This window comes from Sus scrofa, chromosome 3 (genome assembly GCF_054392235.1).
Source record: "Sus scrofa isolate SSC_HxYL_T2T_F1_AM1 chromosome 3, Sscrofa_HxYL_maternal_Yorkshire_Landrace_v2.0, whole genome shotgun sequence".
NCBI lineage: Eukaryota > Metazoa > Chordata > Mammalia > Artiodactyla > Suidae > Sus > Sus scrofa.
Genome location: NC_139385.1, coordinates 107,256,574 through 107,272,333, shown reverse-complemented (window position 1 = coordinate 107,272,333; position 15,760 = coordinate 107,256,574). Strand labels below are relative to the sequence as shown.

General features: G+C 34.3%; 1 protein-coding gene and 1 long non-coding RNA gene across 7 annotated transcripts in view; both read right to left on the bottom strand.

The window, feature by feature from the left end:
- Nucleotides 1-15,760, bottom strand: part of LOC146404833 (uncharacterized) — a 1,439,763-nt gene that overhangs the window by 1,119,217 nt on the left and 304,786 nt on the right. The window lies entirely within an intron of this gene.
- The window catches only part of SRBD1 (S1 RNA binding domain 1), a 226,402-nt gene that overhangs the window by 52,718 nt on the left and 157,924 nt on the right, over nt 1-15,760 (bottom strand). The window lies entirely within an intron of this gene.

Here is a 15,760-nt window from a genome sequence, read left to right as displayed (position 1 = left end):
AAAGAAAAAGTAGAAGAGGAATTAGTGCTAGTCAAGCCATGGTATGAAGTTAGAAACACATTATAGAAACCAGTGCAAAGGCGGCCCAGAAAACCACATGTTGTCAGTGACTTAAATCCATGCCCAGGCCCATGCTTGTTTTAATCATGGCTATTACTAAAAGTTAGACATATTTTTCAATTACTGATAACTCACCTAGGAAACTTTCCTAATCTCAATGGGGGTTGAATTTAAAGGCTTGGGTTCTATGACTTTTCCTCAGGAAAGTATAAAAAAATGGAAAGGTAGTTTAAAAGAATGTTAGGGTTTTTTTTTTTTTTTCTGTTATAAGTCTCTGTAATGAACTTGCTATTAGAATTAGAGAAAGTTCTTCAAGATGTCTTGAGAAGGAAAGTCAGCAGAAGGAAGCTGCAAGCTGGTGCATTCATGCAGGGAATACCGTTGAAGGGGGCTTACAAGTTGAGGGGTTCTATCCTGGGATATGTCAGAGATCACATTGAATTCATTCAAAGTTAGACTATAAACAGTTGCCTTCTGAGAGAGGTGGGAGTTAACATGCCATAGACTGATTCCCGGCAGGCTGATTCCACATATAAGGAGCTGGCCTTCACACAGTCATAGAAAAAGCAACTCAGTGCTTAATACAATCCTGATAGAGAGCTGGAGTGGTGAATCACTGCTCAGAATGTCCCCAGTGCTGGAAATACAAGTCCTGAGCCCCCAGTCCTCTTTATCATGCCAGGGATGGGAAGGTGGTTTCCCAACCACAAATGCCAGGGAGGATAACAAGAGTGGAGACAAAAGCTCTGCCACGCTCTACCACAACTGAGCCTTCCCAGGCCCTATTTATACGAGGGGAGGGGATGATCCTTGCCTACTCTTTAAACCTAAAATCTCATGGCCTAGGGACTGGGAATTCTTTTTTTTCAAGTCTTGAGTTTTCAAGTGTGTGGTCTGGCCCTTTGAAATTCTTGTGTACAGTCCTCGAGTGCAAGCAGCTAGGGGGCAATAGATGGTGTTCAAAGGTCTGGTGAGTAGGCTGGTCAGGTCATTAAGGCTTGTCTGCTGCACACCTGTTTTAATTTCCTAGGGCTACTGAAAAAATGACCACAAACTGGGTGGCTTCAAACAACAGAAGTTTATCCTCTCACAGTTGAGGGTAGAAGTCCAAAATCAAGATGTCGGCAGTTGGTTCCCTCTGTTTCCTAGCTGTTGGTGTTGCCGAAAACCTTTGGCATTCCTTGGCTTGCCACTTTCTGCATCATTCCACTTTCTGTTTCCACCTTCGCCCTGTGTGTCTGTTTTCTCTTACGAGCACACCAGTCATTGGATTAGGGCCCACCCTAATTTAGTATGCTCTCATCTTAACTAATTATATCTACAAGGACCCAATTTCCAAATGAGGCCACATTCTGAAGTGCTGGGTACATACGAATTTTGAGGAGACACACTCAACCCAGTACACCTTCAAATTCACTACAAGCAGCATCCAAATTATTTATTCCATCTTTCCAGCCAAATATTTACTCTACCTTCGCTTACCAAAGGAAAAAAAAACTGTAGGGTTCTTCACCATAGAAACTAAAAAGGCCCCAAGGAAAAAAGTCTTCAGAAATGAGGCATGTACACATTCCCCAGCTTAAGAAAAGCTACCTCTCCTCAAGACATCATGATAAAGCAAAACCTGCTAATAAAACAAATTCTACATGCATATAGCAAAGCTCCATTCAGTTTTGTATGGCCATACTGGAAGAGATCACCAACATTCTCTCAAGACACTGAAAAAAGTCTCTGTCCAAAGAGGTAGCAAGGTAACGAGGAGGAAAACAAAACAAATGACAAACAAAAGCAGGAGTAGAGGGCAAATCTCTTTGGTTTGCATTCTTAGGAAAATTAATACTGCAGGGAACTATATCTCATCACCTGTGATATAACATGATAAAAGATAATATGAGAAAAAGAATGTGTATACATGTATGACTGGGTCACGTTCCTGTACAGTAGAAATTGACAGAACAGTGTAAATCAACTCTACTTTAATAAAAAATTTTAGAAATAAATGAAAACATCATAGCTAAAACAAACAAAAAGAATGTAATATTGCCTAAAAACGTAATTAGAGATTAAGAAAACTTTTTTTTAGAAATTAAAAATGATTAACAAAATGAAATATTCAAAATAAAAATGACTAGAAGATAAAATTGAGAGCTCCACCAGGGCAACAACAATGACATAAATCAAGAGCTGAAAATGTTCGAAAAGAGAGACAGAGAGGTTCCATCTAAGAGGTCCCATTCCTACCTTAACAGAATTAGAGAAACAAAGGACAAGAAATCAAACCCAGGGCACAAGATATTTTCCAGAGCTGCAGGACATTTTCAGATAATAAAGGTACCAGAAGCATTCAGTCCAATGAATGGAAAAAGACAAGCATCTGTGCATATAAAGGAAGATACAAAAAAAAAAAAAACAAAAAAACAAACAAACAAAAAAAAAAACACAAAACTTCCACAGATGTAAAAAACAGGTCACTCTCAAAGAAATCAGACTCAGATCACCCCCAATCACACCGGATGACAGAAGGCAATAGAACCGATGCATACAATCTCTGAGGAAAAACTGTCTCCAACCTAAAACATCTTTTCAACATGTACAAACAGAACGTTTACCTCTCACATACCTCCAAACAGTTACCTATCAGTGGTAGGATTTTATTTACTGCTTTTTGTTCTTTTCTAACTTTCCATGTACTATTAGTATAATAAATGTATTTATAAACAAAGTATTTATAAAATTATAAATTATGATAAAATTACTATCAAAGTATTTATAAATATTTTTGTTACATGTATGTATTATAAAAGTATTTGGGTGAGCTCCCTGGTGGTCTCTTGGTGGGATCTGGCACTTTCACTGCTGTGGCCCAGGTTCAACCCCTGGTCTGGGAACTGAGATCCCACATCAAGCTGCTGCACATGGTACCCAATAAATAAATAAATAGATAGATAATAATAATTTTTTAAAAATTTGCTTAATAAGTATTCTTTCCTTAAAGAGTTTAAAGCAGAGATTACTTCTGCAATTTTCTTCCTTTTCCTATCATTTGCAAATAATTTTAAAATGGTACATCACATTTCCAAAATGGGAGAGTTAAGTGATTTAACCCTCATGAGATTATTACACATTTTGGAAAGCATATGTTTTTTTGTTCTATACAGAAACCAATTTTCTATCTGAAATCACAGTCCCCCAAATTGGTTTCCTTCATCAAAAGCAAACCAAAGGGCAAAACAAAACCTATTTGAGATAGGAGGCATTAGGCATATAGAACTATGAAAGCTGTATATCAATATATTTACCAGAGAGCTTTGTTTTATACATTTAGATAGTTACTGTAGGGATTATGTTCCTAAATACATTACGTAACAGAAACTAAGTATATCAGAATTACATATTTGAAGTCAACATAATTTTAAACTATTCCTTAGTACAAAGAGTAACATTTATACCAAGTTTCCAGGATATACACCAGTATTTTGTTTCCATATCTTAACACATAATGTGCAATTAAAAACGAAAAATGAAATAACATGGTTTATTGTTTAATAAAAGTATTAAGAATATTACTAGAATACTACTAAAATCCCTTTCTCCTTCTGTTTGTGACATGCATAAATAAGAATGGCAATTGTACTGTAGCATCCTCTCTTCAATAACAAAAGCAGCATGGCTAAAGGTCTGTAGTGCCGCTAAAGTACAGTCATTGTGCATAAAACTAACTCTTAAAGGCACTGACTTTGAAGCCCAAGGAGACACAGTTTCCACTCTTGGCTCTGCTGCTAACAGATTCTCAACCTCTTTGAGCTTCAGTTGTTTCATCAATGAGACAGAGAGGGGAAATCACACATAGCCTTGTAAAATGGTGAAAATTAGATTATATGATAAAATTAAATTTTATTATAAGCCTGGCTCATATTAAGGGCTCGACAATTGGTAGCTGATCTATGATCAACACCATTACCACTACCGCCGTTATCATCTGTTGGGTGAGCAAAACTAAAAACAAAGACAAAACACTCAAGTAGACCATTCTACTACTGATGTAAGTATATAACATTAGGCTGAAAGCTGTACAAATAAAACATTTGCATCTCAGAGGCCTGGGAGAATACATAAATGTATGAATAGGCCAGGAATGAAAGTAAGATGGGTAGGGGCTAGTGGTACTGGAGAGGCTTGTGCTTTTTCCTAAAGGCATCCAAACTTAAATTATTTTAAAATTCCAGGGCTAGCCATGCAAAATCCTCTGCTGGTGGAATATGGCCTATAGGTGACTGCTTTTCACCTCCTGAACTAGGACCATTATTCAAGCCCTCAAGCTTCCTGGAAAGAAATGAGAAAACAGGATTCCTAGATTCCAATGTGTCACTACTATTTTTTCTAGGTTTCTCATTTAATAAATGTTTTTCTCCCAGAGAATAAAAATTACATGTTTAAATTATAGTAAATTAGGAACGTGCACAGGTGCATAAAGGAGAAGAAAATAATATACACAATCCTATCATTCAGGGCAACTCATCTTAATTTTTAGAGATTTTTCCTTCAACTTTTCCTAGGTATATTTTTCTTCTGTAATACAATATAAATCTAGTTTTTTTTGACTAAATATTTGAACATTTTATTTAAGACTCTTTGGAAACTTAACATTAAATGATTGTAGATAATTAAATTATAATGGACACACTTTAGTTAATTCAACATTTTCCTTTTCTTTCTCAGTTCAATTATTATAGGTAATATACTAAGGAATGACTATGAATAATATTTTAAATTTAACTTGCTTCCTTGGGACACAATCCCCCCCCCAAGAATTGATCAAAACGAACTACAAAAAAAGGACATTTTAAGGTCTGTTATACATAATGTCAATCTGCACACTGAAATTGTTATAAAGGTTGTCATTGCCCGAGAAGGGGAGAGAAATGCCTCTTTGGCCACCTGTTCGCCAACTATGGGTCTATGGGTTCACCAACTATGGGTTCACCAGCTATGGTTCTTAACACCTAAGTCAAATTAAAATTCCCCAATTTTCCCTTTCGCATCATCAAAATAGGGAAAATGAAACTCTTATTTAAAAAGAGTTTCTGAAATTAGTGTCACTGTGACTTCAAAGTTATATTTTTTTACTTTATATACTTTAACATTACTAATGATGTTATAATGTATTGACCAGCTGAAATCCTCTATGTTAACACAAGTTTATATGTATGATGTTATTTCAGTTACTGGGGAGCAAAACCAAGGTGAGATAATGAAATTTAGGGTTAATATCAAAATTATCGTTGTAGCCAAAATTTTCAACCAATATCAATCCTGAATGTCTCTCTGTTTCAGAGCTATGATACGTGTATGTGTGACTGGGTCACCTTGCTGTACAGTAGAAAATTGACAGAACACTGTATACGAGCTATAATATAAACAAATTAAAATCATTAAATAAATTTTAAAAAAAGAATAAGTTTAAAACAATGTATCTCACGACAACATTCTCAGGGGGAATACTGCCCAGCACTAGCTCACACTCTTGTACATATGCTATAGAATGTAAAGTCCATCTACCTAGAAGTAAAGCAGCAGCAACATGCCAGCTACAGTTGACACAAACTGCATAAACTTCCTGAGATTAAACATGCACAAACATCCTAGATTAAACATGCAGGGTTGTGAGCAAAGATGATGAAGACTGTATCTTCATACATAAGACTCTATCTTCTACAGTGATTATCTGTTTCCACTCTCTGTCTTAAGGGCTCTTCTGTAGTGATTATCTGTTTCCACTCTGTCTGTTCAGGGTTGATAACTCCCCGTAACACAAGTCGTGTACCAAAATTTAGAAGTGAAACCAGAGTTCTACATTTGATAATGGCATGGCAGCACAACAAACTCACAGACTGTGGATACTAAATTTTCCTATTCATTTATAAGACTGTTATATGGAAATCAACTATAGAAACAAGCATTTGAGAAACTAAAAGTCATTATTAGATGATATTAATTGGTGTATTTAAAAACACTAATTATCAGTGAACTATAATAAGAAGATATTGAACTCAAAGTTCCTTAAGTACAGGGTTTAGGTATTTTGTGACTATGATTTATAGCACATTGCCCTTGAAACTGAAGGTACAATTATTTGTTAAGTAAATTAGTAAACAATATTAATAAGCTATATTTGTATAGTTATCATAGGCAAAATGTTCTTTCGAAATAGTTTCACATAATGAATGTATCTATAAGTCCTAGTAGCAACATGTTTACAAACATTTTAGATAATCTATTCTTGGAAAAACAACTACAGTATTCCTAAATTTTCTGTGCTCTATAACATTAATTGCAAAATAAGTTCGCAATTAGCATCATAAAGTAAAACACTGTCCTAGCCCATTAGATGTTCAAGGGAGGGAACTAGGGAATGACGATATATGATATATGTCAATTAAAGCAATTAAGAACAGAAAGATGCTGGGATGAATATCCATCAAGTTAGTTTTAGAACACATAAGAAGCATCAGAGTTTTGGAGGGGAAAAAAAGGCAAAAGTGCCCTATCTTGGCTGAGTAGCACTATTAAATTCAGATGCAGGGTTCTATTTAGTTTGGACAGGTCCCAGCCACAGAACAAAGTCAGTCTGTCTTAGTACCATAACTGAATTCTACAAGTTAACAGCTTTTCATGAAAAGCTGCCATTTCAAAATGTCAATCAAAGCTGAGCATAAGTGGGAACTCCTGCAGAAATAACCAGCTGCAGGTTTGAAAAACATTTTTCACTGAAAGTGGAAACACAAAAGATGTTTGAATGGGATCTCTTTTCATTCCTGTAACAGTAGACGGCCATTTTCACAACATCAAGGACAGAAAACAGAGGACAAAATTGCAAATAATGTCTTGAAGGGGCTATTTGCAGGGGTGATGACTGATTCAAGTTACAAATGACAGAATTATTGGCAAATGGGAACTCATTAATATGAAATTGTTTGTTTCTCATTAAGTGATCACAGTCTCAGACTATTCTTTTAATTGCACTTGAATGATTATGCCATACAGAATGAAATGTAGCCTCAAGTTTTGACATTTATTTTCAACTTCTTTACAGAAATTGATGAGGGTATCGTCTGACTTTATGGGGGAGAATTCCACCAATTATAGTTTATGAACAAATAAAAAAGAAACATTATTTTACTTTTCAGATTGTCAGAGATAATAAAAATACCACACATTATTATTGCACCTTTCTTCCAAGAAAAATTCCCTTGTAAGCAGTGATATAATAAAGTGAAACTAAATGATAGAGCAGTAAATATGATATACTATGAGAGTTTATATAGAAAGGAGACAGGACTTACCCAGGGAGATGCACATCAGAAAATAAGACTCTACAGAAGATCTGCCACCCTGCTAGATATCCAGAAGCATAAGATATCATAAAGATTAATCAGAAAATAACTTTTTAAAACTGTTCCACCACTTAAAGAAAGTGGTACAACACAAATATCCTCTATTTTCTTTTTTATATCATATACGTCAACAAAAAAAAATTTTTTTTCCTTTGCTGGCAGCTAATAGAAGAATTTAAGTTCATAGAAATGACGACTCCTCTCAACACCAGTACAACTGTCTGTAAAGATGATATCCATGTTGATTTCCTTTTATAGAAATGAAAGGGGAAATCAAAACTAGTTTAAAAGGCACTACCCATTCCATAACGCTCTATTAGAATTCTGGGAGCTCCCACAGCTGACAAATTTTTATTTATTTATAGGATTTAGAGAACCTCATTTACTTATCCCATAGTACCCCATGTTACTATCACTTAAATATGAAAACAAAAAAAAGCGGTGTTTAGAAATCAGACTCCCTACCCCAAATAAATGCTAAAAACTATTCAAAAAGTGCTTTCATATGGTATGGGATAATTCAGGGACACTAAAATCTGTCTTTTTTTTTTACTTCATAAAAATGTTCGATTTCTCTCATTTTCAGGAATTTGGACTTTGTTTTGTTGACACAAAACTTAACCCACATCTATCCCAAATGCAGATTTATTTAATTTTAGTAGGCATGATCTCATTAGCATACTTATCTCTAGCCCAAATTTTGATTCTCTGGTTTCACTCATCTTGATCTGCCTGGGAACTTGGGCTCACAACTTGGGCTCACACTCAACAGCAACACCTCCAAATAAACGCCTAATAACATTTGTATGTAAAATTAAGCAGAGATACAATAATTCTCACTAATCTTTCAAAACAAAAAAACAAAAAAAAAAACCCCCTACACTTATGTTCGGCTGTTTACTACTCACATTCTCTCTTATAAAGAGAAAATACATACTCTTACTTATCCTGATTTGAGTAAGTGAATTCCGCTTTAAACCTATGTTTCCAAATGTGTGATGGCTAATTAAGCCTTGGCACAACAGTAACTTCTGTTTTACTTTAAGAACTTTTCACTTAGTACTATAGCATTCATAAGTCCTCCTAAGAGAACATCAATATTTAGTTCTGAATGCTTTTAATTCTTGTATGTAAATAGTTGTATGAGGTTGCAGAGCTTGTTTAAAAAAAAAATTGTTGGGCAGGGGTTAGGCATGAGTTGGTTACCAGTTGTCACCCAAAGATAACAGTTACATTTATTGGGGTATTACAAATGCGAATGGTTAATGTGGTATACTGGATTTTAGTTAGAATGTCTAAAGCTATCACACAAGGCATTCATCTGCATTCTCTGTTTATGGGAATGAAATATGTAGTCATTTGAAGTCCACAATATGTATACTGTGTTTGTAATAACTGCAGATTTTACAAGCACATTATTCTTTCCATTAGGATTAAAACCTCACCGAATAGCAATTTGTGAAAGAATTCTAGCAGGGCCCTGAGCCCAGATCTCTGACCTCTGATGAGATGCTTGGCAGCAACAAACTCTGGGTCTAGGCAAAACATCTGGTTTGAGTTAGACTTCCTGAAAAAAATAGCCCCTGTACTGGGGAAACTGGTATTCACTCAGCTTTGTGTATATACTTTGACTGACTTCAACACTGCTATAGGAGAGGGGGGTGGAGGGAGAGAGAAAGAGAGAGAGAAAGACTCTACTAGAATGCTTGTCAATCACGAGAGACTTCTTGGTGGCCTCACTAGACTTAAGCTCTCTCATTAGCTAGAACAACCTTTCTTTCCATATTCCTCGAGTATTTTTTCTCACATTATAGCATATAGAATAACTTCATGTATTTAACAGTAACTTCAAAATAAGTCCAGTTTATTATTAGCAAACACAAGTTTCTTTTAATCACTCCAGAGAAGGAATCACTGGTTAATTTGACTTCATTCTATTTACATATATAAGAGGGAAAAAAGATAAAACAGTAATGTTTTGAGGGTTCCTAAACATTTGGTAAATACCAAAACTCAAGAGTTAAATAGCCTCTAAATAATGTCTTTTAGTCTAAAACGATAAACTTAAATGTAGTAAATGTTTGAGAAGTTCTTGGAGTTTTTGCAAATTTAATAAAAATCAAAATTCAAAAGTGATTCTTTTAATATATATATACACTAGAGGAAAATGCTCTGTATTAATATGGAAACATGAAACAATAATGTGGAGAACCCTAAAGGTTCTTTTGCTCATTTTCATATTCTGATTAGCGGGTTTAGTAATACAAATGTGGAAACCCATCCACTGCAATTAACAGTTCATTTAAACTCATCAAAAGGGGGTCATTAAATTGTTTCACATTCTTTCACAGTCTTTTGAAGTACTTATATATCACTGAAAATCACCCAAAACTATGAATGGTGCTACAAAAGAAAAGGCCAATATCGAGGTGATCTGTTATTTTATAGCCAGAGGCTAACGTTTGAACCTAACAGAAGCATAAAGACAAGATATTCCAATGCAGTACTTCCTATCTTGACTGTGATTCGATTTAAGTTTCTAGTAAAAGCAAAAATATAACCCAATTTAACCCATTGCCAACATGTAAGATTAAGGTCATATGGGATAATGATGTGGAGCATGATTTCACCTTTGAAGGACCTGGGAGAGTTTTGTCATTCTCAGATGGTGGTAAATTGCCATTTTACCTTTCTATACATCACCTTAACTTAATTATTACCTTTGTGAATGGAAGTGCAAACTAATTTAAATTTAGTCGTTTGGGAGAACAGTGTGGGACAGAATTCAAATTAATAGTTGTACATTTCTTGAGGTACAAATTTACTTTTCTGCCCAGTGGCATTGCTAAGGACTCTACTGAATAGTAACATGTAATAAAACATCAATATCGCACTTCAACATGTTATCAGCAGTCTGCAAACCCCACTTTTACCATACTTCAGGGAGCTGTTCAGGAATAACTAAGATTATTTACACCCCACTTGCAGATTAAAAATAAAATCTTATTGACCAAACTCAAACCAGAGTCTTCTTGAAACTCCTCAGAACCTCATGACACACATGCACTTGTCTGTCTGTCTACTTGTCACCAACAGCACAGTTTTTAATGTACCTCACAACTATAATTCAGAAAATTATAGACTTGGTACTATCTCTACATTATACAATTTTTAAAATTAGTATTTTTACCACAAAGTCTTGTCATTTCTATCATAAGCAGAATCAACAGAATAATCATGGAATGTAAAAAAAAAAAAAAAAAAAAAACCTGCTTCTCCAAACTCTACTTCTTAAATCCATTATTCACATATATTTTAAAGTAAAATGCTCATTTGCCAGCTTTGAGTAAATTACCACATAGCTTAAATTCAGCACTTCCTTCCTCTATACTCTTGCAACCTTTTTTTGTATATGCACCATACACAAAACTTCTCTACCCTTCTTAACTCACTAGGAACTGGAACATTTCTCGAAGATATTCATTTGGATGCAAAATAAGTTAATAAAGGACCATGTAACACACATCTCATTTAAATGTAATTTTTTGAGAGAACTTAGCATGAAATAAAATGCCGATTGATAACAGCAAATTTCTATAAACACACATTTACTTTTCCACTCAAAACAAGAATAAACTAAAGCTGTAGTAGTAGCGTCAGAAAGAAGGCAGAGGCATTTTTAAAAACTAGGTATGAACGCATGCAGAATTATCCATTTTCATATGTAATCATACTGCAGGTATATGGTAACAAACTGAGGGATAAAATTTTTAGAATAATCATTTCAAAATTATTTTTGAAAGCCTGCTTGCTTTCCCTTAAACCTGTGTAACAACTCATATTTTGGTCAGAGCATACACATATATCTATATGACTTGACACCTGTAGTTTTTTAATTTTGCCTGATGATGATTAAAAAGAACGTTATTATAAAAAAAAGTTATTATCATAATTCCAAAGGCCCCTCAGCGGGGACTCCTCTGTCATTCTCCTTATGACAGAAGTAGCAAGTAGAGCACTTTCTTCCTGATTCGTAACTTCAGAATATATGTAGTTCAATTCTGAGAGTATAAACCCAAAAACTGGGTATGACAATGAATAGTAACAAAAAATAACAGTGGTGATTTTGTATTCTGGTAATACCTTTACACTGGAATTAAAGAGCAAATTTTCTTCCCAAAAAGCATAAAGAGCATTTCACTGCTCACCCCCCGCATTTTTTAAAGCTATGGCCACAAAGGCACATTTATAAAATAAGCTCCCACTTCTTAAAACTGTAATATTGCCACCATCACTAGAGTTTCACCTTAGTGACTTAAATAAATATAAATAAAATAATAAACACTATATGTTTTATAGAGTTCTATGAACCAGCAAAAAGAAGAAAAAAATCACCGTACAAAATAACCTTCTGGCAAATGCAAACGAAAAGCTAAATTTGGTTTGCCCATATTTTCTGAGTTCCCAGAATATAAGAAGTAGCTAGGGGAAACTTATTTAACTGAAAGACTTTTGCTTATTTCACTTTCCACATTAGACTTTCTGGAAAGCAAGGGGGAAAAAAAGGACTAAATAGGAAAAGACGAAAGAAGTAGAAAAGGGCAATCAATGCAACGAAAAATATTTGGGGGTTTAAAACTAAATATCTTTCATATTCTAAGTTTTAAGGTGACCTTGACAGAAATCTTTCTACTGACCGAGGTTAGCTATTGCAAATAAGCTCTAAAAGAGTCAGACCTGATGGCTTGCTATTCTAGGTGGTCAAAATGTCCAGCAAGTAAGTTACACTCTTTACTCTCCCATCTATTAAGTGATGGTAGAACGGTTCATGCTACTGTTGTCGGCTGTCGTGGAAACTGTTTTATTCAGAATTGAGGAATAAAAATTTTAATGACTACTGTCATGTAAACAGCTTAAAAATATATTGTCTCAGACATGTTAATACACAAATGGAAGTTTTGCAAAGTTTGAATATAATTTTCAAGTCATCACCTACATAATATCAATAACAACACATTTTAAATAACTCCAAATTATATACAGTTGAGTAAATTTTAATTTGTTTTTGTTTAAGGTCTTCTAAAGTTGAGGCCAGCATGCTGAAGAAAAATATTAAACTATCTATAACCCTGTGTCAACATATGATGCTACTGGGAATGGTAAGTGAATTAATTTTCCAAGGAAAATTAATTACTTATGACTTACAGTTGTAAAAGCAAACAACGTAACTCTGGATTAGGGCACATTTAATTTCTGTTTGTAGTAGCAATTAAATTAATTTCATATTATTCATGGTATGTAATGGAAAGCAGAACAAAAATGAAATTCTAGACAATGACTGACACAGAAAAATGTATATGTTTATGAAACTGATCCAAAAATAAAGGTCATGGATATTAATCACTGGATAATAAAACAGTATTTTTAATAGTTCTATAATAATGGATTTTAGCATAGTTTTTGAGAAAGCTTCACTGAAAAAAAGGTCTAACACAGAGAAACACAATAAAAAACTGTAATAATATCCTGTAACATCTCCTAAATCTCTCCCTTTTCCCCTTAAAAAGGTAGGCTGGAATAAGGATTTACACATCTTCATTTATAATAATAATTTTTTCCACATAGATTTGGGATAGCTAAAATTAAATATACCATTAAATGATTTGGGGATGAAGTTCTTAAAATTACAACTAAATCCTCTTCCCCTGACACCCAAAGAGTAAAGTGTTTCTAAAATGGATCATCTGTGATTCATTTGGCTGAATTATGCACCTGAGTACTACTATGACAACAGGTTTTTGGCTAATGGGCCCTAAGAAATATATGCACAGCTGCACATATAAAAATATTCATCTATATACTCCATCACGTCCTACCTGCTCCAGTTAAGCCAGACATAACCTTTTAATTTTGGTCTCCAACTTCACAGTATAGATCATGTGTTAAGATAAAGGACTGAGTCTTGCCCTGATACTAATTATAATTAAATAATTTAAAGTAGCTATTAGAGAATGAAATGTCATTCTCATGGCTTATTAAAAAACACACACAAAATCAGAACATTTCATATTCTGGTAAAAGTCCTAAGGACTGACCACTAGCCACCTGTGAAATCCTTGTTAGTCAAATTCCCACAGACATTTGGGATCATTTGGCAATGAGAGAGCAAGCATTTTGACACATTCTGTTAAACTAAACTATTTCTATAACTTACACTTCCAGAAAAAAGTAGATGTGGATTTCTGATGAAAGATATAGTATGAACACATGCAAGTAATATAAATAAAAACTATACATATAGAAAACATAATTTTCTCCTCAAAATTTTTCTTTTTACAAATTTTAAACTAAAGTAGTCCCTTTCATACTGACACCTATCACAAAAGCATTACTTTACCTTTTAAAATATGTATTTGTATAGAGAAAAATTATTATGTGTGTAATACCTTTGAGATCAAAGAGAAAAAATTACTAAAATATTCTAGATTCCATTTTAATCTTAAATCTATCAAAGGAAGAAAAATTTATAACATTACTTTGGAATTTATGAAAATAAAATTTTGTGGCACAATAGTCTTAAAAGGGATTTTTTTTTTTTTTTTTGAAGTAACTATGTACTGTGAAAAGACTCATTAAGGAGAAAAACCTTTCCATTCCTAGAGAAACTGCAATTTAAGCATGATTATAAAACATTTTTGCTCTATTTTGAAGAGTAAAATTAAATGAAGCAATAGAAACCTCACCTTTCTGGCTTGCTTTCCTAAAACACAGGGTTACTCTTATTTCAAAATGGACCTCATTCAGCATAATCCAGATTGAAAGGAGTTTGTTTATAAAATATCCTCGATAGGTTCTCTTTAGGGTAGGAGGCACATTCAGCTCTCTCTTTTTTTTTTTTTTTTTTTCTTTTTTTTTTTTTAAGTTAGTAAAGCTACCCAGGAGGCTGAAACATCACCTTGGACTCTCAGAGAACTTAACTTTCCTTTTATTCTTGGCTTCAAAACTAGAACAGGGCTTTAAGAAGACAGATACAGAAAGAACAAAAGAACAAAACCTTGTCCTTCTGAGGCAGAACAAAATCGATTGTGCTGTCCACATCAGTGCTACTTAAGTTAAATTTATGCAAAGAGAACAAAGGAAGGAAAAGAAAGAAAAAGAAAAAAGGAGAGGGAGAAAGGAAGAAAGGCAGGGAGAAAGAGAGAGGAGGGAAGGAAGAGAGAAAGAAAGCGAGAAAAGAGAAAGGAAGGGAGGGAGGGAGGGAACACAGCCCTTTTCGGATTGGCAATAGAGTCTACAGGACAGGGAGGTTACACGGAAACTCCCTCATTAGAAAACACACACAAAACACTCTACATTCCCTTAAGTCTGAAATGAATTTTAGAAATCTCTTTAGGCATCTTTCTTTTATTACAACCCACATTCATATTTCAGTAGAATCACTACAGGAGAATCACTAATTTTTTATCTAAACTATGACGTTTTGGCAAATGCTATATAACCAACTATAAATCCATAACAAGCCTCAAACACTAAAGTCTTGGTAATTAAGTGATGAGAAACAGATTGATTATGGGAGAGGCAAGGCAGGCTGTCAACAAACAAACAGCTGTTTCTTATTGACAACCCCTAACTAGATTGTGCATCCCAACAAGCTAAGGAGTTTGTTTCTGTTGTTGCTGTTGTGTTTGTTTTTGACTATTCTACCCTCTTCCCCTCCCACCTCCAAAATACTAAGTCAATTTAAACATTAGATGTGAACCACAACAGAAGAATCAGATATGCAAGGATAACAGGCAAAGCAATATTAGACTTACAAAACATTCTGTAGGTAATAACTAACAGAAGTTTAAAGTGTACTTTCCAATTCAACTTCAAATGCCTATCTTTCCCTGTGCAACACATCCTGTCATTGCTATTTATATGAGGCAGCTCAGGCAATAGGCCTGTTTCCTCATTCCTGGATTATGACCACAGCAATGTCGCCATTCTGATCCTTTGTTCTGGAAGCTTTCCCTGCAGATTCTTCCTCCTTCCTTTCAGTGGAAGGCAATGAACATGCTTATACCTGCTACTGAGAACGAAATGAATTCTAAGGTCCCCTGTGACTTGAAATTAAATGACTCTAGGAATACTTGAGAAGCTTAGCATATGAATAAATAAGAGGAATAAATAGAACCTTAACATAAAATGTTTAAATAAAAACCCACCATCATAAATGGAATCTGTTTATTTGATGGTCCCAGCATATGAAGTAAAATCACTTCCATATTTGCACCTTCAGGCATTTTAACAGTCTTTCAGAAATC